Source organism: Macaca thibetana, chromosome 18 (genome assembly GCF_024542745.1).
Source record: "Macaca thibetana thibetana isolate TM-01 chromosome 18, ASM2454274v1, whole genome shotgun sequence".
Taxonomy (NCBI): domain Eukaryota; kingdom Metazoa; phylum Chordata; class Mammalia; order Primates; family Cercopithecidae; genus Macaca; species Macaca thibetana.
Window position 1 is genome coordinate 15,306,547 of NC_065595.1, and position 24,034 is coordinate 15,330,580.

Consider the following 24,034-nt stretch of genomic DNA (forward strand, 5'->3'; position numbering starts at 1 on the left):
ACAGAAGCAATTTAAAAAATATATTTTCCATCTGCAGTTGTTTGAATCCACACATGTGATTTGGAGTGTATTGAGGTTATAGGGTTATCAGAATTAAATAGAAAGACAGTCTTTTAGGCAGCTTACATTCTATGCAATGAGATGAGACAATAAATAAGAAAACAAATAAATGAAAATGAATGCATTATCAGTGTATTAGTCCATTTTCACACTGTATAAAGAACTACCCAAAAACAGAGTAATTTAGAAAGAGAAGAGGTTTAATTGACTCACAGTTCCACATGACTGGGGAGGCCTCAGGAAACTTACAATCATTGTGTAAGGCAAAGGAGAAGCAAGCACCTTCTTCACAAGTCAGCAGGAAATAGAACAAAGGGGGAAGTGCAACTTTTAAACCATCAGATCTCATGAGAACTCACTCACTATCACAAAAACATCATGGGGGAAACCAGCCCCATGATCCAATCACCTCCCTCTAGCTTCTTCCCTCAACATGTGGGGATTAGAATTCTAGGTGAAATTTGGGTGGGGATACAGAGCCAAATCATATCACTTAGGAAGAAAACATATAGTTTGAAATCCTATGAATGTGTGTGAGGAAAAGTGGTTTGGGTTTCTTCAAATAGAATATTCAGTGTAGACTTCTCTCTGAGCAGGTGACATTTGATATAGGAAATGAAGACTAAAAAGTAATCAGTAATAAAGAGCAACTGGAAAAGAACATCCTTATCAGATAAAATAAGAAACAGAGGGTAAATTATATATGTAAATTATACTTCTGATGATTATCACCATTTCATCAAGTATGTTCTATAAAATTATCTAAAAACCACAAACACACACATTATCTCCATGATTTTCATCTTCATTGTGGGTATATAGAAGAGCTACATATGATGGATTTCAGATAGTGGTATATTTCAACAACAGTGTGTAAAATCCATTGCTGTAGAGTAATTCAAGTATCATTTTTACTCCAAGTCATGTAGATTTCCTCTCCTAGATGTTTAACAGGTAGCTCCCCACTGACCCATATGTTACTGAATAAGTCTAAGTTCATTCACTTCTTTCTTATTTCCTAGAGGACTGCAACAGTCCCCTAATAGAAGTCCTTACTTTTACTATTTTTTCATTCTTAAATGCATCTTCTACCAGCTTCTACAGTTTTCTCTTTTTAAAATTATTTTATTTTTCTCTAAGTTCTGGGGTACATGTGCAGGATGTGCAGATTTCTTACATAGGTAAACGTGTGCTACAGTGGTTTACTGCACCTATCAACCTATCACCTAGGTGTTAAGCCAAGCATGCATTAGCTCTTTTCCCTAATACTATCCCCCACCCTCCCCCCAACAGTTACCAATGTGTGTTGTTCCCCTCCCTGTGTTCATGTGTTCTCATTGTTCATCTCCCACTTATAAATGAGAACATGCGGTGTTTGGTTTTCTGTTCCTGAGTTAGTTTGCTGAGAATAATGACTTTCAGAGTCATCCATGCCCTGCAGAGAACATGATCTCATCTTTTTTATGGCTTCATAGCATTCCATGGTGTATACGTACCACATTTTCTTTACCCAGTCTATTATTGATGGACATTTGGGTTGATTCCATGTCTTTGCTATTGTGAATAGTGCTTCAATAAACATACATGTGCATGTATCTTTAAAATAGAATAATTTATATTCCTTTGGGTATATATGCAGTAATGGGATTGCTGGGTCACATGGTATTCTGTTTCTAAATCTTTGAAGAATTCACACACTGTCTTCCGAAATGGTTGAACTAATTTACATTCCCACAAACAGCGTAAAAGTGTTCCTATTTCTCCATAACCTTGCCAGCATCTGTTTCTTGATTTTTTAATAATCACCATACTAACTGGCATGAGATGGTATCTCACTGTGGTTTTCATTTGCATTCTTCTAATGATCAGTGATGTTGAACTTTTTTCATATTTTTTCTTGGCCACATGTATGTTTTCTTTTGAGAAGCGTCTGTTCATGTACTTTGCTCACTTTTTAATGGGGTTGTTTGTTTTTTCTTGTACATTTTCTTGAGTTCTTTGCAGATTCTGGATATTAGACCTTTGTCAGATAGACAGATTCCAAAAATTTTCTCCCATTCTGTAGATTGTCTGTTCATTCTGATGAAAGTTTCTATCATCAGAAGTTCTTTAGTTTAGTTAGATCACACTTGTCAATTTTTGCTTTTGTTGCAATTCCTTTTGGTGATTTCATCATAAGCTCTTTGCCCATGCCTGTGTCCTGAATGGTATTGCCTAGATTTTCTTCTAGGATTTTTATAGGTTTTGGTTTTATATTTAAGTCTTTAATCATCTTGAGTTAATTTTTTGTATAAGATGGAAGGAAGGGATCCAGTTTTAATTTTCTACATATGGTTAGCCAGTTCTTCCAGCACCATTTATTAAATAGGAAGTCCTTTCCCAATTGTTTGCTTTTGTCAGGTTTGTCGAAGATCAGACGGTTGTAGATGTGCGGTTTTTATTTCTGAGTTCTCTGTTCTTTTTCATTGGTCTATATGCCCGTTTTTTTTTTTTTTACCAGTACCATGCAGTTTTGGTTACTGTAGCCTTGTAGTATAGTTTGAAGTCAGGTAGCATGGTGCCTCCAGCTTTGTTCTTTTTGTTTAGGATTGTCTTGGCTAGGCAAACTCTTTATTGATTCCATATGCATTATAAAATAGATTTTTTTCTAATTCTGTGAAAAATGTAAATTCAAAGAGAACTACAAACCACTGCTCGAGGAAATCAGAAAGGACACAACCAGATGGAAAAACATTCCATGATCATGGATAGGAAGAATCAATATTGTGAAAATGGCCATACTGCCCAAAGCAATTTATAGATTCAATGTTATTCCCACTAAACTACCGTCAACATGCTTCTTTAGTTTTCTAACCATGCAATACAGTATCATGGCTTTGGGCAAATGTTTTAGAGATCAAGAATGCAAACACATTTGAAAGTGTTTTTCAGACACAATGTTCCAAAACTGACTGTTAGCTGGAGGGAGAGTAGAGAGGTAATGGCACAAGTTTTAGCATTAGACAGAGCTGGGCTCATAACCAAGCTCTACCATTTACTCCCTATAATATTTGTAGCTACTACAAACTACTAATATCTGTTTCCTCATATAAAAAGTTTGACAAATTACATGCTTATAAGGAGGATCAAATGGAATAAAGCATATTAAAGACTTAGCAAAACAACAGTATTTTTTTTCTTCAAAACATCTTGTCACTCACAATAAATCCTAACACCTGAACATTTTATGTAAGAACTGGCATAAACTTGTGAGGCATACCTCTCCACCACTATGCTACACTCGAGGAACTCTAGACGCACTTCAGTCTTGATTGAGTAAATCCCTCTGTTCCTATTCTCCCATCTTCTTGAAACACATTTCACTATCATTTGCCCTGCCCCATTTCCTTGATCTAGGTAATCCCTACTGATCTAACATCATCACCATTCTCATCCTCAACATCCTCCTCATCATCGTTGATATGTACTGGCTATGTGACAGGTCCTAGAGGAGCCAAACTGTACATTGTTTAAAAACCATTCTCTAGTTTTCGACTGTGTTCAAATCGCAAATCCATCTTACATACCTCCTCTTTACCTCCAGTTTGCAACATGGGAATAATGAACCCTCCTGTTTTTTACATTTATCAAATTAATTCTATAAAGTAACTTTGTAAACAGCTTAAGAGTGCTTGGCACATAGTGAGTAGCTACTATTGTTTTGCAAATCCTTCATATGCTTGATTCCATTTAATCCTCATTATAGGCATGCAATTTATCAACATTTGTATATGAGGAAACAGAGGTTTAGTAGTTTGCAGGGGGGATAGGTATTATAGGGAGTAAATTGTAGAGCTTGGTTATGAACCCATCTCTGTAAAATAGTAAAACTTACACCATTACCTCTCTACTGTCCTCCAGCTAACACTCAGTTTTGGGACACTACATCTAAAAAACACTTTCAAACATGTTTATTTTCCTTACTTCTAAAACCTTTGCCCATAGCCCTATTATTGTATTTTATTGTTAGAAACGGAACCATAATTATAATATTAAGTAGCTATCTCTGTCAATAATATTTTGCAGCCTGGAGAATAAAACCAGTATTTTTTTTTCTTTGCATTCCCATCACATAACAAAGCAACTTTCGTGTAATAGGCAGTCTATCTGTTTTTTATTGACAATTCATAGTTGTATACATTTATGGGGTACAATGTGCTGTTGTGATATATGTAACAAGGTGACATGATTAAATCAAGCTAACTGACATATATATTATCTGGATTACCTATCATATTTTATGATGAGTCATAAATGAATGATTGGATGACTGGTTAAAGTTACCAGAAATCAGCCTTCAGGATAACTGATGAGTTTACTAAGATGTGTGTGTGTGTGTGTGTGTGTGTGTGTGTGTGTGTGTGTGTAATTTGAATTTTTCAACACAGATTTGTTTTTGCTTCAAAACACTATATTTTGTGTTGATTACAAAATGTTAGTTATTATAGAAATATGTTTTCACTAGCTTGTATTTAGCTTCATTACATCAGAAAGAAACTACTATTTACCTTTTCTAGAGTTGCATGGTGGATAACTCATTTCTGTTATGCCAAGTGATAATTTCCTGAACAATTTCACACATTTTTTAAAAGACTAATTAAGCTTTTATTTTTACCTACTTTATGTAATCCAAAGAATAATCTTTTTATAACCTTGACCAAATTGTAAATGCTAAGAAGCTTAAGGGGGGAAATAAAAAAAGAAAACTTTATTAAATAATGGAAAACCTAATACTTTAATAAATAATGAAAATACCTGCAGCATAGCTCCCCTAATTATGTTAAACTCTTCTAATGAAGTGAGATGCTCCAAAAGCCTCACCAGTTACATATTATATTTGTTGCACTATGTTTTTGCTTTTTGATACTAGTGTCATCAGTTCCATTTCCTCACTATTTTTGGCACGATTTGTCACTATTTTTGGCATACATGATACTCCCAAGCCTATCTCTCCCAACATACATAGTTGTATTAGTCACTCTCATGCTGCAAATTAAGACATACACAAGACTAGGTAAATTATGAAGGAAAGAGGTCTAATTGACTTCTAGTTACACATGGCTGGGGAGGCCTCATGAATCATGGCAGAAGGCAAATGAGGAGCAGAGTCACGTCTTACGTGGCAGCAGGCAAGAGCGCTTATGCAGGGGAATTCCCATTTAAAAACCATCAGATCTCGTGAGATTTATTCACGTCCACAAGAACAGTAGTGGGGAAGCTGCCCTCAAGATTCAATTATCTCCACCTGGCCCTGCCCTGGACACTTGGGAAGTATTACAATTCAAGGTGAGATTTGGGTGGGGACACAGCCAAACCATATCAACATTGCTTAATATAAAAAATTTCTTTAATTTCAACTGGAGTGATGACTAAAGTAAAATAATTCAGTAACATTAGTTTTCTTCCTTTTTTCTGATCTTCACAATCTGGAAATGAAAGCATAATTTCCCACGTCAGTCAGTTTTTGATGAATTTTTGGTGCTTAGAACAGTTATTTCAAATACAGATATATGAAAATGTCATAAAACAATGGAAGTCCATAGAAATATCAAATTAATATATTTCAGCAGAAGAAAAACATCTTTTCTAATCAATATTTCCTGTAAGAAAAGAAACATTTGGCATAGATGTAACATCCTAAGTGGGCTGTCATTGTCAAGGACCTTAGACAGAGCTGAGACTTCCCTAATTATTACAAATAAGTTATGACATGTGCTCTGATTTTTTTCAGACATAGCTTCCCATGCTAATAAAATTACCAAATTAATCTGAATAATAATATTGATGATGTGGTGCCTAATTTTATTCAACAAATATTTTTAAGCTTAACATACCAGTGTATCATTTACATGTTACCATGGATAATCAGAGATGCATAAAGGAATCAGTTTTTGCCATCAAATACTTCCTACTCTTTGATTGATCAAATTGGTGTGCCAGTCATAACACTTAGTTTATCTTTATACATAATACAAATTGTCACTTAGATATGTGAAAAAAACTATTAAAATGTTTATGTGGACAGAAGATAGAGTCGAGAAAATGTCTTCCCACAGTATAACAGCATACATTACAGTAATGAGAATTAGTGATGTGCCACTAAACACAGCAATACATATCATTTCAAACAACTAGTAAGAGAGTCTAGATATAATGGTTAAAAACTGCATAATTCCACTTATATTTTTAAATAGGCAAAACTCATTTTTAGTGTTAGAAATAAGCATAGTGTTTACCTTTGAGAGGAAACTTACTTCAAGTAAACAGGAGGCACTATGTGTTATTGTAACGTTTTTTTCCTCGACCAAAATGCGAGTTACACAGGTGTGGTGACTTTGTAAAATTTTATAGAACTGTACATTCCTGATCTTTGTACTTTTTGCATATATGCTATATTTTAAAATTTATTCCAATACATAGAAACAGCACTATGTGAAGACATAAGCTATCTGAATGACACTTACAAAATACAGAAAACAACGTATTCCCAATTAAGAGGAATAATATACATTTTTGCAGCCATTAACTTTCTTTGTCTTTTGGAAAACTCTTGGATTGTTAAAAAAAAAAAAAAGAAAATAACACTGAGAAAAGTAATATTAGTTACCATAATTATTGAGGACAGAATAAAAATTATCACTTAATTATTAAGATTGGTTATGATATGCTGAATCAAATAGATTGAAATTAGAGACTATATCATAGGTTTTTGTTTCATTGATTCTAAGTGAGAAAACAAAAATTGTCCTTCTGTAAATGTGTTGAATTGCAGAAAAATGTCTTTCTCACATTCCACTCAATTGATTTCTGGGATAGTAGACTGACCTCATTTAAATTAGAAAACAAATATTTTGATGGTGCATTAAGTTTATTGTTTTGTGAATTTATATATGATTTCCAATTAATTTCCCATAACTTCACTTACTACCTTTTTCATGATGTGATGAATATATTACTGTTTCACTGAGTAGTATTGTTATAAAGTATAACCTAAAAATCAATATATTTTTCTGAGTTTACTTCTTAATGTCTTTGTATGTAATCCTGAATTTCACTTGAAATAATGATTTTTTGGATATTTTGTAGGCTTTTGAATGAGATTATTTTACATTTAAATATTGAGTTCAATAAGAAGTAAGCTAATAACTCTGTTCCAGTAAAATAAAGCATAAAATATACACACATATGTATATTATACATATATAGTACATATATTTTATATTATGTACGCAAAATTTACATTGGTTAAAAAAAAGCAAGAAATAAAATCAGCAGGATGATTTTATCAAAGAAATGATGTTTGGGATTTAGTTTCCTGAAAGCTCCAAGTCTGCGAATAAATTGCTTCAAAGAGATTTGGAAGGAAGGGGAAAACAGTCTAAAACTATCAATCTCCATCTAAAGTACATATATCGTGGAGTTCGTATCAGAGAAACTATCTTTTTTTTCCAATTCCATAGTTTTATTTTAGAAAGCATTGGTTTTAGTTAATATAGTTGTAATTATTCTATGTAGTCTAATATTGTTCTTTTTATCATATTTCCACCTTTTTCTTTAAAGATTGGGCATTATAAAAACGATTTTGGACTGGTAATAGATCATTTAATCAAAATCAGGTTAAATCTGGGAATAATGAACTGTACAGAGATCTCAAATATTTTAATGCTGAACATTTATCAGCAAAACAACATCCTTTTATTAATATGAAACATGTGGTATTTTCATTTGCAATGTTACTGTTGATGGGGGTTCTGACTCATTGTTCTAGTATAAATCACCCACAATTCATCATCTACAATTTTTAATTTAGATTTCTTTAAAGTGTTGTGTAAGCATGCACATTTTACATTTTACCCTTTAATATTTGTATGGCACAAGTTGTTTAACAATTTTAAATTTAGTGCCATGACATTAAGAATTTTCAAAGGATTCACTTTTTTCAGTAGTAACACATTTTTTTTTTAATTTGGTTCATATAAGATGTAATTAAGTTATGTAATTTCAATAACAACAACAGAAGGCACAAATCAGTTTGGGAACAAATGTGACTGACTGTCCACAAACATGCAGCTCAACTGCAGAGAGCAGAGTTCACTAGCACATTCGAAAGTGGCCCACAAGCAGTGAAAACACAGCCTGCCAAGAGCATAATTCCATATGCTTCACAGAAGAAATGGAGTGGGCAGGTTGATCAAGGGAATCAGTTAAACTAGGACTGTTAGGACAAGTTTCAACCACATAGATTTCATTAAAATCTAAACATACGTTTTATTTTCTTTGGAATCAGAAAATGTGATTGTATTGTCTAAGATATATCTCAAAGTCCTAAAACTATAGCTAAGCCTCTTATTTATGTCAGATCCTGAGGCCGATAGATCTGGGTGTGTTATGCAACCACAGGAGCTTTAGAATTACTATGAGAACAAGTTCATCCTCACCCAAAGGACAAATAATTTCAGGGTTTGGTTGATTCTACCTTCATTCGTAGCTGCATAAATACCCTGGCAATGACAGCACAGGTCCAACGAGGCAATACAAAGAGGTCAGTCTCATCTGGAACACCAACTTCTCATGGAGGAAAACCTCTGATATCATGCTTTTTCTGCCCTTTATCTTTTTGCAGATAATAATTTAGAAGACAAATAACCAGAAATGCAGTGAGTTGATAGAAGGAGAATGTCACCAGGCAATACTTCCTGATGACTAGGTGGCTCAAGCCTGTAATCCCAGCACTTTGGGAGGCCGAGACGGGCGGATCACGAGGTCAGGAGATCGAGACCATCCTGGCTAACACAGTGAAACCCCGTCTCTACTAAAAAATACAAAAAATTAGCCGGGCGAGGCGGCGGGCGCCTGTAGTCCCAGCTACTCGGGAGGCTGAGGCAGGAGAATGGCGTGAACCCGGGAGGCGGAGCTTGCAGTGAGCTGAGATCCAGCCACTGCACTCCAGCCCGGGCGACAGAGCCAGACTCCGTCTCAAAAAAAAAAAAAAAAAAAAAAGAAAAAAAACAAAACAAAACAAAAACCAAAGCATTCTTTAAAATATTTGTATTTGAATGTGGTACATATTTAATTTGCCTGAGACAAAATGATTGAAATAAATGATGATAAATCTGTGCATATATCCTGTGCACATCTATGTTATTATTTATTTCATCTTGTAGTATAATTGTTAGCTATTCTTCTCTCTCACCAACTAGAAAGAACTGTGTAAAAGAGGAAATTCTGTCCTTTTTTTCGAGTCTCTAGTATTTACTTTAATGAATAATAGATGCTTGCTTGCAGTGGGGGAAAGTGAATTCATGGATATTTATCAAGCAATTTTTTTTTTTTTAATGGAGTCTCGCATTGTTGCCCAGGCTGGAGTGCAGTGGTGCAATCTCGGCTCACTGCAAGCTCCGCCTCCTGGGTTCACTCCATTCTCCTGCCTCAGCCTCCCAAGTAGCTGGGACTACAGGCGATCGCCACCACGCGCGGTTAATTCTTTTTTGTATTTTTAGTAGAGACGGGGTTTCACTGCGTTAACCAGGATGGTCTTGATCTCCTGACCTGGTGATCCGCCTGTCTCAGCCTCCCAAAGTGCTGAGATTACAGGCGTGAGCCACCGTGCGCGGCCCCTTATCAACCAATTTCTGTAGATAGAGAGTAGAGAAAACAACTCTTGAGCTAGAAAACAAGAGCTTTGCCTTGATATCTAAAGATAAATTAAAGAAATTGCTATTCAAGATAAAGACTTGGCAATACTATCATAATAATAGAGAACTTGCTGAAAATCAGAACATTTTATGTGAAACCTTAGTGTAGGCTTGAAAATAAGTTAAATTATTTTATTTAAAATAGTCATAAAAAATTGGCATAAGATATTCATGATTGCAGCTCTTCCACATTTATGATAACAAAATAACTAAAAAATATAAGTAAAACTACAAAATCAATTAAGTTGATTAGTATAATTATCAAGATCATAATTTTTAATAAAATTAAAATGTATTGGCTTAAAAGCATTCAAGTCATTAATTAAATTACACATTAATTTAATGTGGTTGATTGTGTTTTGTTACAATTTAACCACAAATAACCCATGGCATATTATGTACCTAAACTTAGGTTTCTACATTTCATTTGATTTTGACTTTTGTGCATGGAGCGAGTCATTTATATGAACACCATTATCATAGTAATTGCATTTTGTTTTTTCCAATGTCTTGTTTAACCACTAAGCTGTATATCGATTCAATAGCACCTTCTGAGACATACAATTGAAAAGTGTAATTTCTGATGAAAAAATCATTTTACATTTATTAACAATTTTATAGTAATAAAATTGCACATATGAACAAATCATGAAATTATTTAGAATAAAGTGTAGCATATTTTCAGAAAGTAATTATCACTTTCCCATTTTACAGATGAGAAGACCAGCCTCAAGAAAGTGACTTAAGCTAATAAATGCCAGAGCGGAGATTCAAACCCAAATTCTTTAACTCAAGTTTTTTGTGCTTTTAATCAATAATACTCTTTAATATCCGAATGTTGAATAAATTTCCCAATATTACATTGCCAATTAAGTATAAAGTTCAAATAAGAACTCTTGTCTCTAGACTTTTAAATCAAAACTCTTTTTCATACAATGTCTTCTGATCTAATTTATTTTATTGTGCTTTTATGGCAGTTGAGTTATGAATATGCCCTTTTTATTTGGTCTATTTGTTCTCATGGAACAAGAATTGTTTGCTAATTTTGTCTGAAATGACATTTGCAAATAGGAGATTTTAGATAGTGGTAAAAATAAAATAATCAGCTTTTGGCAGTAATGGAAAGTGTACTTAAATTGCAGAATATGTTTCATTATAAAATGTTAAAGTAAAATATCACAGCACACCAAAAACTCTTTGTATTTGATTTAGTACTACTGTCATTGGTGGTAGTCATGACTTATTAAAGTAGTAAAATGTGTAAAACTTGATGTGAGAAAATTATGTAGCATTTATTATGCTGAGCCTGTTTCTATAATAGGAAACACTGTAGTTGTGTGGTCAAATAATTGTAGAGATGAGAAGCACTGGGAAATTGTTGCTATTTTTATTTAGAGGAATTAAAAGTTACAAAATGAAAAAAATTTAGAGGGGAAAAGGCAATTCTAAATAAGGCTAAATCAACTACAGTAAATTTTATGTGGATGAGTGAATCAGGTAAACTAACAGGTGAAGTTTAAGGAAAAATAAATTCATGAGTTCCCATTTTACACATATATTCCCAAAAAGTAAACTTTTAGAGATTTTTTTTTTTTTTTTTTACTAACTCCTATTTTTAAAAATTTCTCAGGAAGAAGATGAGAAAGTAGGGCAGATAGAGGTGGGAAAAGTATATGAAAGGGAATTACCAGGGATCCAAAATGATGTATAAGATGCATCATTTACATGATCTTACCTAATGGACATAGTTAATAATAGAGATTTAGAATTTGGCTATGCAGATTTATCTCATTAAAGACATTTATTTGTGACTGCTGGTAGAAAATTATAAAGCATATGAATCCATAATAAATAGAAGTCATATCTCCTAGGACTTTTTTAGCTTATAAAGTACACTCATGGGCCTTGTTTCATTTAATTTTTATAATACTCTTAAGAGGTAATATTATAGCCTATTTACAGAATGAAAACCAATATTTTGTGAGTGAAAGGGAGGCTAGGTTTCAGAAGTTAGAGTTTGTCTCTAAGAGAACCTTGTAGCTGGAGATCCTACGACACTGGCACGATGAGTGAGACTGAGTATGGGAACAGAATCAAATATAATTAAACAAAGAAGGGGAAACCCAGGAAGCAAAGCAGAGGACACAGTGTTGTAAAAAGGAATTCTAGGCTGGGCACGGTGGCTCACTTTTGTAAACCAGCATTTCAGGAGGCTGAGGAGGGAGGATTGGTTGAGACCAGGGTTTTGATACCAGCGTGGGCAACATGACCAGACCTGTCTCGAAAAAAAATAAAAATAATTGCTTAGCTGGGCATGGTGGCAAGCACCTGTGGTCCCCACTACACAGAAGACTGAGGTGGGACGATCACTTGAGCCCAGGAGGTCAAGGCTACAGTGACCTCTAGTTGCACCGCTGCACTCCAGAGCCTGGGCAACACAGGAAGACACTGGAAACAAAAAAAGTTATAAAAATGATTGAATTATGTGTTTTTAAAAATTAAAATAGAACCTTTCAACCTTTATCTCTATTATCTTAAAATCCTAGGTACCTTGATCATCTGCATGCCCTGATAATTCAGCTCATCTATCATGACAGATTTATAGATTTACAGATTTACAGCTTTGTGAGACTATTGCAACTAGGATTTCAGTTCGTGGCCCAGAAGTGAAGAAGGGAAGAGAGATTAATCATCTCATACCTTTTTCTGCTCCAACATCATAAGATAAAAATATTTTAAATCACAGCCAAACAGTTTTCCTATGAAGGGAACCTAAGCAGTTGACAATACTTTTCTATGCAAATATTTGGCAAACTACTACCATAAGAGAGCCAGGGGGCAGAGTTTATTGCATTTCATGTCAATTTAACCTTGTTCTTCTTCAGAGAAGTTAATTCACCCATACTGTTACTATTGTTATGTAAATCTATCTTTAAAATATCTTCTTAAATGATATATCACTCATTTTCCAATTTGTGCTAGAAATGCATCAACCTTTATAATTGATAGTTTGGGGGAAGAGATACTATGTTTTGAAGTGAGTGGCCTGTATGCCACAATAAACACAAAAAAACACTTTTTATTTTTATTACTCAACTCATATAAAAGTATACTTCAAACGACAAGAGGGAAAATGGTTCTCATTGGAGAAAACAAGTTTGATGTATGTCTTAGTAAGGCTTGTCTTGTATATGAGTAGGTAGGTTGGGTGAGTAAGAAACTGTAGGTAGGGTAGGTTAAAACTAGCTGCAATAGGCAAGATAATACCATCATCTAGGTCTCTTTACATTGAGATTAGAGTTTATGCTCAAATGGAAGAATAAAGACAATTTATGATTCACCTTTCTCGTTCCCAAATAGTGTGATTCTTTTTCTTTGACTTGTGTCTTGCATGTACATGGTCACTTCATGACAGAAGGGTCACACTGATTTATAAGAGGTATTTTTAAATAACACAATGCCTCATTATCAGAGAGATTTAACAGACAAAAGTAAAAATATAGACAGAAAAACAATTCATAAAAAAGGAGGAACATCTAACTAAAATGCCAATGTTTTCACTCCAATATACAACTCTACAGTTTCTTACTCACCCAACTTACCTACTCGTATACAAGACAAGCCTTACTAAGACATACATCAAACTTGTTTTCTCCAATGAGAACCATTTACCCTCTTGTCGTTTGAAGTATACTTTTATATGAGTTGAGTAATAAAAATAAAAAGTGTTTTTTTGTGTTTATTGTGGCATACAGGCCACTCACTTCAAAACATAGTATCTCTTCCCCCAAACTATCAATTATAAAGGTTGATGCATTAACTAAGTAGAGATGAAAAATCAAAAGAGGTGAATTCTACCTCTTTTGAGAAGAAAATTATTCCTAATTTTTCTTCTTTTATATTCTTATTACTAAGATCTATTTGTTAAAATACTGTAACAAGTGTGACTTTTAATTGTGGGACACGATTGTAAAGAATATTAAATTTTGCTAATTAGTAGAATTTAAAAGGAAACCTTTTGTGATTAGAACTCTAATTATTTAATTTTCTTTCTATTCTAATCTTCAGTACATTTTAGCATTCATCAAGTCAGCAAATAGCACAATTTATAAGGAAAATAAACCGTGAGAAGCTATGCTATAAAATGCAAAGCAAAAATGGCGAGAAACATGTTAATATGAAGCTACATCAAGGTTTAATAGTGACGCATAACACAATGTTGGTATTTAATCATTTTAATCTGCGTTCAATATTCTCATTATACATAAGTCATAATGACCTAGCTAGGTATTGGATGATGTCCAAATTTATCAAATCTGAAAAACTTACACCATATTATCAAAGTTAAGGAGATCAGAACATTTGTACAGGAAGTCATCCTTCTTGTTAATGCAGAGGAGCATTAATTCATTAAACCAGAATGTGTATTTAAGACACGCTACATGCAATTTTAGAGACTTTGGGAGAATAACCACTGGTTTATGTCATTCCTGCTCTTAAAGAACAAGGCTATACACTGTTCAGACACTGTGATCATGCTATACGTAACTGAATTTACAGCCTATAACATAATGCAAATCATAGAGCAGGGGTTACTAAATATTTGTGAAATCAACTTAGACATCAAGGGATTGAAAGTTTGTATGGTTGTGTGTATTGAGGTGGGGATAGGAGATAAAGGATAAGGCATAATTATCTGATTCCTAAACAAAAAGGTAATTGGCACAGGGAGCTCTAGATTTAGAAGGAAGGGGCATAGGAATGAGGAAGAGAGAAGTCCATGCATGTACAGAGCCAGCCTCTAGCAGGCTGGTTTCTAAATGGTCAAGTACATGGAAATAAATTATTATTGAAACTTATGAATCCAATAGGATTTATGTCTGCGTATGCAGAAGAGGTGCTTCAAGACAGAAACAAAGCTCCTGCCACTTGCTACCAAAACATGTTGTAATAATAATGTGTCATTTGGCATTCAGCCACCGTCAGAATGGTGTATGCTCTAAGATGTCTTCTTATCACCAAGGGCGATATAGAAATATTACTGATTTTTTTCTATGAACTATTGCTTGATGACCTATATTTACTTGATGGCTTGTTGGTATGATCTGGGGCCATGCAGCAAAGCAAAGGTACTACTGAAGATAAAACAGATGAGATCATTCTGTGAGCAGAGTCCTTTGTAAACATGGGACTCAAGAAGACCTTGATTTGCTAACAAGACCTCCCTGGAAAGCACTCAAGAAGTTTTCTGGGACATTTTGCTCCAAGTGCTGAACCACATCAAGAGATCTAAAATTTAAGTTTTCAGAAACTCATGAGTCTGGGACCTGTGAACAGAGAGAACATCATGTTTCATCAATAATGGAATTCAAAGTGTCCATCTTATATGAAAAAGCATCTATTTCTAGAACAGAAGGATGGCTGAACATATCCTTAAGTTAATCAGTCTCCTTGCATTGTAGATTTGTTCTGCACTGCTATTTCAACAGCTCATTACTACGTTAATGAATACAGCTTCAGAGATGGACATTTGTACAGTTGGTGAAAGTTCGACCTCTCCAAAAGTGAGAACCTAATTACTTCTTCATGTAGAGCACCAATTTAAAGACCAATTTAAAGTTTATTGCTCTTTCTATAGATGAATGTAAAACTTCTTATTGATTCACGTGGATTTAAAATAACGAGAGTTGACATAGCTTAATGACGAGATTCTTTTGTTACTAAAATATGTCTGTAATATGTAATTCTGACTCATCTCTGAATAGCAATATTTTATGAATAAAAAAATCTAATATTTGACCATTTAATCTCAGAACCTAAAATGTAATTTTTCTGTGTCTGACATATACCAGGCATAAAATAAATATTTTTAAATAAAATGATGAAAGCTAAATTAAAGACAGAAAAATTCAAGCAAAAGAAATAAATTTCATATATTATAAAATGTGATTTGAAATGTTAGATGTATAAAAACACACAAAAAAGAATGTGAATCCAAGTAAAAAATGTATTTTTATGTCAGTTATTTGGATTTTTAAAATTTAAGATGTGGCTTGCATAGATATTTTATTGTTGCATTTTCTTTTGATAATTTCACTTTACATTTTATAACATGTTTAGCCTTGGCTTAATAATATAAACAGAGGTGTTTTTTTTCTGTGATTGTCCATAAAAATAAAGAATTCAGTGTAATAAGCTACTTATCAAGAATCAAATACAATGTCCTTCTCAGAAATACTTTGTAATAAACTCTTCAACAATGAACAAAGTGAAAATGCTTTCATTTAATGAAATTTTATTTTTCTACTGTTGGAATTGTTGAAATTATTAACAACTTGAAGGTGTTTTCTGTATCAATATTCAATCTGCTTGACTCGTTCTTTGGTGTTTCAAGTGATCTGTGCAGAAGAGAACACTTTTGCTGACCCTTGATTTACCTCAAAGCCATAGGCTTAAAGGAATCAGGTGAAATTGCAGATTTCAAGTCAGTGGCCTTGAAACAGCTATAGCTATGCTTACTGCCTGACACATCCATCAGGCACTACATATGATTGATCGCACTGTTTCTGAGGCTGTGAAACTGATCAACAGAATGCAGGATTTTTCCATCTGTATTAAAGCCGAAACTCATTTTAAAGACCAATTTTAGGAAGGTGAGCAATAACTGTCATCAACAACTAAAATTTCGCAACCACTTGAAAACTGGCCCAGGAGCCTAAAATATAAAAAGAAGAATAGTCGTCAAGTGACTAACACCTTTCCTTTTTTGGGAGTTCATGGTGCATTTATTAATATGATTTAAATTAAAGACTCTTTTTTATAATGACAGCCTTTCTTTTTGTGATTTTGGCCTAATATTTTTGTTCTTTTGTGAAAGTATTGTATATTTTCTTGAGTAAGGAAACTTTTATAAAGCTTTGATTTTTGCACTATTGTACAGGATTTAATACGATCCTTCTTTCATTATCTGTTCTCAAAAGTTAGATCTCTTTACATTTGGCCAGTTCAAACAGGGCAGAAGGTTTGCACAGTGAATATAATCTGGCACAAAGCTTTTGGATTCACCCGTCCTTCTCAGAAAAACCAAGTGTATGGATGAACTAGAGACAGCTATACAACCTAATACTTCCAGACCATTCTGAAAGAGCCTCCCATCAATCATCATTGCTGGGCTTTTCCTTTGTCCTCACACTTTGTTTTTCACTCTTCTCATTGCCTCAGTTTTGTTTTTCTTTATTTTCATTCATACACATTCATTTTGGAATTCACTTATAGCGATAATCATTTTTGGCAACCAAATTGAAAGAGTATTTCTAATTTTGTTAATGTTTCAGATTTTAAGAAGTGTTAATATACTTACAAAATTAGTGCAGCTGTCATTTTATCATAAAAGTATAAACAACAAAGAGTAGAAGGAAATAGTCTCCTTACACAGATTCATTGTTATCAGCATATAAAATGAGTTAAATATACTAAAGTGAAATGACAGTTGATTCGTTAGTCAAACAGACATGGGCAAGCACTCATTTTAGGCAAGATAGTTTGCCTGCCTAAATCTCAGTTCCTCCTTTTTAAAATCTGAACATAAAGCCAAATTAATACAATCATGAATATGAAATGACTTAATATATGTGAAATATCTGTTAAGGGGAAGGAAATGTAGTAAGAGCTCAATAATTGTTTCTATTTTAGTTCTTCTCATTAGTGTTTCAACAAAGGAAACAATACCTATTCTAACTGAATCTATAACAGCAAGTTGATCTTTCCCACAGACCACTTTTGCAGTATGTCGTCACAAAAATATTTTCAAATGGGTAAAATTAGCAGTAAACTACTATAAATAATTTTTTATAAATGAAATCATTTTTCTACCTTTGATAACCTATTTTTATTCAGGTTAAGATAGATAATATTGATATCAGACACACATGTTTCTTCAAATTAAATAAGATACATATGAGAATATATATATGTAAATATATACACATATATATTTATATACACATTACTCAAAAGATTATCATTATATTATATTTAAGTTTGTGGCCTGATTTGATGCAAACTCTAAAAAGAAGCAATCATTGAGGAAAATATGTATTTATGCAATGAACATTGGTAACTATGCAAACTCTAAAACTGGGCTTCACAACTCCCATTTACAGTGGATTAAGTATAGCACTGGACACTCCAGTAATCAATTTCAGTTTGTATGTTGAAAGGGTCAGAAGTTTATGATATATTCAGAGTTAGTAAAGCAATCTAAAAATCATGTGTCAGATAATAAATGGGGTGACATTGTTTAAATTATCTGGTGAAATATTCATGTAGATTACTTGAGATTCTGTTCATACAATAGTAAACAATTTTACAAGAAAAATATTCTTTATTTCTAAATTTATTCCAAATAACAAAAATAAAATGATCATAGAATAATTCAGCCTTATATTATTGAATCATTATGCAATTAAGATCCATAAATACAGAATTACACATTTTAAATGTGTCTGACTTTAAATGGACAATTGCCTTTTATAGGTGTTTAATAGCAAACATGCACAAATGTGTAGCTATAAAATGTGATATATATCTTGCAAAGTCAACTTTTAAAATATAATGTGAGAAATGATTGTTCAATTGTACCTGAATCAGATACCTCTACTATTAACAATCGGACACATCACCTGTGGCTTTTTCCATTTGAATTGAAAGTTGCAGAAAGGGATAATCTAATTCAAAGCTCAAAAGAAACCTAAGTATTCAACTGAGGTTGCTCCTTTATTTCTGACAGGATCCAACCAGAATTTTGAAAAGGTATTCTAATAATGTATAAAAACTAGTCAAGGAAAAATCACCACGCTTGCCATGTTATTATGTATTCTGAAAATAAAATTGTCTCAGATATAAACAAGCAAGTTCACAAAAGTAGAACATAATGATTCTCCTTTGTATATCATTCATGTCCTTCTCCAAAAAGAAAAAAAATCCTAGATAATAACAATTTAATATTGTATACTAAGAAAATAAAACCACGAATCACAGCACTTTGGGAGGCTGAGGTGGGTGGATCACCTGAGGCCAGGAATTCGAGACTGGCCTGGGCAACATGGTGAAACCCCGTCTGTATTAAAAATACAAAAATTAGCCAGGCATGGTGGTGCACACCTGTAATCCCAGCTACTTGAGAGACTGAGGCAGGAGAATCACTTGAACCTGGGAGGCAGAGGTTGCAATGGGCCAAGATTGCACCACTACACTGCAGCCTGGGCAACAGAGCCAGACTCTTGTCTCAATAAAGAAGGAAAAGACAGGAGAGGAGAGGAGAGGAGGGGAGGGGAGGGGAGGGGAGGGGAGGGGAAACCCTGACACTCACTTCAGTAAAGAACGATGGACTCAGAGCACTGAACTACAAAACTAATTATACTAGATTCTTTCAAACTGAATAAACTCACATGTTCTCACGTATAAGTGGGAGCTAAACTTTGGAGTACATATGGACACAAAGAAGGGAACAAGAGACATTGCGGCCTCCTTGGTGGAGAATGGGAGGAGGCTGAGGATTGAAAAACTACCTGTAGGGTACTTTGCTGATTGCCTAAGTGGCAAAATAATCTGTATACTAAACCCTTATGACATGCAATTTTCTCATATAACAAATGTGCACATGTACCCCTGAATCTAAAAGAAAACTTAACAAAAAATAAATAAACTAGAGGAAGCCATGAAAAGTTTTTGGACTTCAGTTTTGTTGTTGTTTTATACAGAAGAGTTTTGAGGTTCACTTTTTTGTATGTATGAAAAAGAATGAAATGATTCTTTTAGGGTGTATTTTAATTATGTAAAAGATTTAAATTACTAAATTATAAAATATAGTAATTCAGTCATGAGATGAAGGAAAGTTCTCTGGCCTATTTACAGCATGCAAAATTCAAAATTTTACTTACACATTCTTAAATATAAACAAAATATTTCCTTACAAGTTAGTTATTTTTAAAAATTTTGCTTGCCTGCGTTTTGCCTTTTGATATGGAGAAACTTTGTCCCTGTATTCTCGTACCTGCTAAAAAAGTAAAAACCGGGCCGGGCGCGGTGGCTCAAGCCTGTAATCCCAGCACTTTGGGAGGCCGAGACGGGCGGATCACAAGGTCAGGAGATCGAGACCATCCTGGCTAACACGGTGAAACCCCGTCTCTACTAAAAAATACAAAAACCTAGCCGGGCAAGGTGGCGGGCGTCTGTAGTCCCAGCTACTCGGGAGGCTGAGGCAGGAGAATGGCGTGAACCTGGGAGGCGGAGCTTGCAGTGAGCTGAGATCCGGCCACTGCACTCCAGTCTGGGCGACAAAGCGAGACTCTGTCTCAACAAAAAAAAAAAAAAAAAAAAAAAAGTAAAAACCAACATATCCCATGTTTGCTAGATGACATTAACACCATACTTCCCTTTTCTTGGTCCCAATGTGCCCTGTGAAACTTCCCCTGTATTAGAAAAATCTTCTAAAAGAGTATTCAAATAAATCTGATTTCAAATTCCATGTTATTTATATTCACTGTAATGATTCCAACTATAAATGCCTCTTTCTAAATCCAACTGGACTTTCGTTACTACCTAAAAATTCTAAGAATATAAACTTGATCTCATCCCATCTTACCTTTCAGGAACTGGTTTCAATCATTTTCATTCATGTCTATTCTTTTTACACTTATATTTAACAAATTGCACAGTGCCAAATATATACTGAAAACTCAGAAATTTACAGGATAATTTGTTTTAAAAAGCCACATTATTGTTTCCCATTGACTACTTTGTCATTTGAAAGGCAATAACCACATTAAAAAAAAAATTCTCCCATTTAACTCCAACAAAATATCTCAAAGAGTGGTCTCTGCTTGTTAGAGCTCCCTTCTCTAACATTCTAATTGCTTAATGTCTGGATATGTAGATACTCTGTTGCCACCAATTTAATAAATCTTGAATACATCATTGACTTTCAAAGGCTCAAACTGACATTTTCTTTGGGTCTCATTTTTTGTGACCACTCTAAAAAAGTTGCCCTAGCAAATGTGCCTTCCTTGTTAAAACGCTGTCCTCTGTTGCTGTCAGAACACAGTACTGTTATGACTCATATCAATCTCTGCCACGTCTTATAAAATGGATAAGGACACAATGCTTTCACTTTTATAAGTGATTGCATAATTCTTATTTGTGTGTAGTGTAGTGTCTTGCTCCAAAGTCCTGCAGCTATCTTCAAGATTTATCATACACCCTGGTGGTCTTTGGATATAGGACTGCTTTCAAACATCAACTAGGAAGAAGTAGAGTGTCTCCTCATCCTGCTGCAGTCCTAATGCTCATCTTAATCTAATCCTTTTACTGCCAGCCTCAGCTTCTTTTAATTCACCTACACTGTTCATCTATTATTCCTGAAGCACAAACACGCTGATGGGGTGGCTGAGTCTAGATGGATCCCATGAGTGTCTATATTCTTAGGCTAAATATGGATTTGGATCCACTTGTGGATATGATTCCTTTGAATACCCAAGATCTTTTGTGTGGGTATGGGTGGGTGGGTGGGGGCAGGGGTATCTGTCTTAAGTCAGGAACATGCCATCTCTCATCTCCTATAGAGCTTTTAATATTATTGAATTCCAACAAAAGAGAAAAGATAATCTCAATCCCACTTCTTTCAGGAGTCTTCTTAATTTTTGTGCCTATTTCTGCTCCTCCTTCCCCCTTACTAACTTGCCCCAAAAGGTGTTGATGTGAGGAAAAGAAACCTGTTAGACCAGTAAAGATTCAGGATTTGCAAGTGTAAAAGGAGCCTGTGCCCTGAAAGCTCACTTAGGCTTTTTGGATTTTGTTCTGCTCCCAATCATAAAGCAGAAAGAAGTATTTCTTAATGCACTGTACTGGGGATACTCTTACTTCTTCAATCTGATGCTTTAAGGTGACATTCTGTATCATCTCAGACCTAAAATAAGTTGGAGAAAGAGAGAGGGAGACAGAGAGAGAAAAGAGAGAGAAAAGAGAGAGAGACAGATACATACTTGTGTAACCACATTCAAAAAGGAAACTATAAACACTACATCTTCATTTTTCCTTAATTCTTCAACATTTAAATATATCATAAACATTGATAGGAAAGTCATACCAAAATATACATGAACAATTAGCCATAGCAGTTATACAGACAATGCTTGATAATTACTTTGAAATCTAATTATGTAAAATTTTAATTTGTAAAAGATTGCAAAGATTAGAGACCTCTTAAGATTTAAGATGTTATTAATCTTCGAGACATATTTGTCAGGTGGATTTAAATTATAACTAACCTTCAGTGGTTCCATCTGTGAGTAATTTTTATTAAATATTTGTTGTGGGCATGGGTTACTTAGAACTTGGCTAAAACAAAATAGAAGAGATCCATGATCCTATTATGTAGCTTGTGAATTATGCATGAAATTTACGTTACATTCAGCTGCTACCAAAGATGAACAGAAGTACAGGAGAAAGTACCCAAGTCATGCATTTGACAAGGTCTTAGAGCATCAAAAGAGAATGACTAAAAACATGTTTTTAGCTATTAGACAAGATTGACATATATTTTTCTGCCCCCCAAAACTTTTAATAAATGAAATTAAGTATATCAAGTACCTAAGAGAATGAAAGATATCTCAGATTATAATAAAGGGCACCAGAGAAAAATTTTAATAATACAGTAACATTACCTTTAGGAATTTGCAATCTGTTTAGGAAAACAGACATGATAACAAGAAGGTACAGAGCAGTTACCCATAAGCGTAGATTCACATTGTCAAATACCCAATTATGGCATTCATTATACAAATGAACAAAAGAGAACCAAAATGAACATTGTGCTCAAAGCCACAGCAGAGATCAAAGGCAGGAAACTGAATATGGGATGTAATGAAAATAAATTATAGGTCTTCAAAGTCGAGTTTTGTTTTTCCAAAACAATGTAGATTAATCATTTAGGGTAAATTTGGCTAAAGTGATTTATAGAAACAAACACATTTTTCTAAATTTGATAAATGCAAGACATAGTTTTTAAGTGTGTGAATGTGAGAGTAAATTAGTGCTAGTTCAAAAAGTAAAAGAATTTACTCACAGATTTCTCTTTTAGTGTTCTTCAAATATTTCCAGTGTGTATTGTGTATATTTATATATTATTATTATTATTATTATTATTTGAGTTTGTAGGCTAACATTTTTTTGACTTTTATTTTAGGATCAGGAGTACATGTGCACATTTGTCATATGGGTAAATTGTGTGTCAAAAGGGTTTGGTGTACAGATTATTTTGTCATGCAGGTAATAAGCATAGAACAAAACAGGTAGTTTTTCCAACCTCTCTCTCCTCCCACCTACAACTCTCAAATAGGCCCTGATGTCTATTTCCTTCTTTGTGTCCATATGTTCTCAATGTTTAGCTTCCACTTATAAGTGAGAACGTGCGGTATTTGTTTTTTCTGTTCCTGTGTTAGTTCACTTAGGATAATGGCCTCCAGCTCTGTCCATATTGCCTTAAAGGACATGATCTTGTTCTTTTCTGTGGCTGCGTAACATTCCCTGGTGTATATGTACCATATTTACTTTGTTCAGTTGACCATTGATGGGCATGTATGTTGATTCCATTCCTTTCCTATTGTTAATACTGCTGCAATGAATATACCCATGCATATGCCCTTATGGTAGAACAATTTAAATTCCTTTGGGTACACACCTAATAATGGGATTGCTAGGTCAAATGGTAATTCTGCTCTCAGTCTGTGAAGAAATCTCCAAACTGCTTTCCACAATGGCTGAACTCATTTACATTCCCACCAGCAGTATTTAAGTGTTCCCTTTTCTCCACAACCTCACCAGCATGTGTTAATTTTTGGCTTTTTAGTAATAACTAAGCTGACTGCTGTGAGATGGTATCTCATTGTAGTTTTGATTTCCATTTCTCTAATGATTAGTGATGTTGAGCATTTTTTCACGTGATTTTTGGCCATGTGTATGTCTTCTTTTGAAAAATGTCTGTTCATGTCCTTTGCCCACTGTTTTAAGGCATTGTTTATTTTTCCTTGTAAATTTGTTTTAGCTCCTTATGGATTCTGGATATTAGACCATTGGCAGATGCATAGTTTGCAAATACTCTCTCCTATTCTGTAGGTTATCATTTACTCTGTTCGTAGTTTTTTTTTGCTGTGCAGAAGCTCTTTAGTTTAGTAGGTCCCAGT